Source organism: Limulus polyphemus, unplaced genomic scaffold, assembly GCF_000517525.1.
Source record: "Limulus polyphemus unplaced genomic scaffold, Limulus_polyphemus-2.1.2 Scaffold1020, whole genome shotgun sequence".
NCBI lineage: Eukaryota > Metazoa > Arthropoda > Merostomata > Xiphosura > Limulidae > Limulus > Limulus polyphemus.
Window position 1 is genome coordinate 164,794 of NW_013666630.1, and position 2,672 is coordinate 167,465.

Below are 2,672 nucleotides of genomic sequence, written 5' to 3' on the forward strand. Positions count from 1 at the left end.
GAATTGCAGACAGGCAGAAATAGAGACGGACAATTGAGTCAAGCGCGGTAAGTAAAGTGCATGAATTGTTGTGAATTATAGCGTGTGTTGAATTTAAAATGACTGTGGAAATTAAGTGTATTGCAAAGTTATATTGAGAAAGAATAAACTAGTTTTATTTAAGAAAGAACTTGTATTGCTAAAGTTTCATCCGAGAGAAATTATACGGAAAATTAACAAACGAACACAGACGTAACAGTATTATGTAAAAGGCCATTTTATAAGGAAAAAAATGACGTCAAGGAAAATTATATTTATGTGTGTGTGTGGGGAGGGGGGTTTAATATAGTGTTAATTGTTATCAAGAAAGGAACTGGCGTTTCATAAACATTTCAAAGTATACACCGTTTCTTGATTGGTTTGTGTTTTTACAGCGTTACTTATAATATCAAAATTAAATATAGGAAAAATGTACTGGCGTGTTATCTCGGAATTTTAAATCATTTTTCGAAATATAGATCTATTTTGGTATAAAATGTTAATAAAATTCATTCTAAAGTATCATTAATAAATAATACCTAGGATATAATGTATGATATATTATTATTTTTAAAGTGTAAGCATGAAATTATCACAAAAGTGCAGCAGATTTCTCTGGATTTTTTATTATCTAGGAGAGTAAAATATGTAATAAAATCCTTTCAATGCATTGTTGATTTTATTTTTCGTATATTGCACACAGATTTTACATTTGAGCTATTTAATTGTATATGCAGAAATAAAACAAAACATACATTGTATAAAGGTCCAAAAGATGATTACACTGCTAAATTTTACTAGTTCGGTTGTTTGTGATAAAAGTGAGAATTTAAATGAATTATAGGTACATATTAATCATCTTCAGAGAGTGTCAAGGAAAATGATTTACGAGAAACTTGCTATTATTACTTAACTAGCGAAAATACCCGGCTTCGCTCGGGTTATTAAGTTGATATATTCTAGATGACCATAGAAGGACAGTAAAAAATATTTAAAAACAATTTATTTCCTAGAAGCATTAAGATGTCTTAAAGAATTTACAGTAAATTAAGAATTGTTTATTATCAATGAACTTTATCATTGCGTTAAATATTCCACATTTATATTTGATTTTACAAATTCCCTTTACATTTCATCGGAAGTATTGCAATTTTTTACCGTTCGATTAATGTCTACCCATTACGACTTTAGTGATGAGGGGGGGGGGGGCAAGGGGTCATGAAACTTTGTAAGTGTAGCTAATGTTAGTATGGTTTATACATTTCATTTTATACTTTTAGTACTTAGACTAACAACAGCATTAGGTTATACTTTTGTTGTTAAGCGTTAAGCGACATAACATAAAAGCCATTATTGGAACGCATTGTTACAAAAACACAATGGCTTTTTCTATATATTAAAAGTTGTTACATAAAGACCACTTCTTTTCTATGTGATTTTTTGCTAGCTTGTCTCATTGAAAAGATGCTCAGGCGCATGCGCGTACCCAAGTGCGTGTCTGTCTGTCTGTGATTTCTATTTGTAATATAAGGAAATACGGCATTAAATGCCATTGATAAATCAAAAATTCATACTGAATGTTATTAAGAACAAAAATATAGTCACTATTAGATAGCTAAGAATGTGTCACTAATACACCAAAAACGTAGTATCGATATTGTTAAAAGGAATAGTATAATCATTGTTCTTTGGGGGAAAATCTGCCACTGTTACACAAAAAGCCGATTCTGCTATTGTTAAGAGAAATAATATTGACTGACTTGGCAACTAAGAAGATATTATTGGTACACCGAAAAGTTCTTACTGATGTTGTTGATTATTCTTGACTTGATAGTACCTCAGACAATTTCATTCATATATCAAAACCTTAGTAAAATATTCACAGTTCTTTTCTATGTGTTTTTCTGATAGCTTACGTATAGAAAAAGATGCGCAATATTTGTAGTATAAAGAATCACTTCTTTCTATCTAGCTAATCTAGCTTGCCTCATTAAAAAGATGTGCACGCGCATGCGCGTACGCACATTGATAAGTAATAACACCCAGGTGCATACACTTAGTACAGGTGCATAATTTCAGGTTTCTAGGTTCTTTCCTCTTGGAGCTATGGCGGTCACATATTCTTTTCTATGTGGATTTTCGCAAGCTTGCCTCATTGAAAAGATGCGCACGCACGTGGTTAAGTAATAATACTTAGGTGCACACCCTCAGGGTCTACTTAGTGTGGGTGCAAAATTTCAGTTTCTAGGTTCTTTCCTCTTGGAGTTATGATAATCACATACAGACACGCCCTTATATTATAGACGCATGTAGAGAACGTTTTTCACCTTTTGCAACATTTCTTAATATTATGATTAATATACAGCGTATAGTTCTTCTAAATTTATTAATTTTATTTTGTTACGCCTATTTTTTTCTAATAATACGCTGTGTATTAATCGTAATATTAAGAAATTTGAAGAGGTGAAAAATTGTTCTCTACAGACATTTATTTTTATTTATTAATAATGGCAAGTTCCTTATAAATCATTTTCCTTGACACTCTCTGAAGATGATTAATATGTATCTATAATTCATTTAAATTCTCACTTTTATCACAAACAACCGAACTAGTAAAATTTGGCAGTGTAATCATCTTTTTGGACTTTTATACA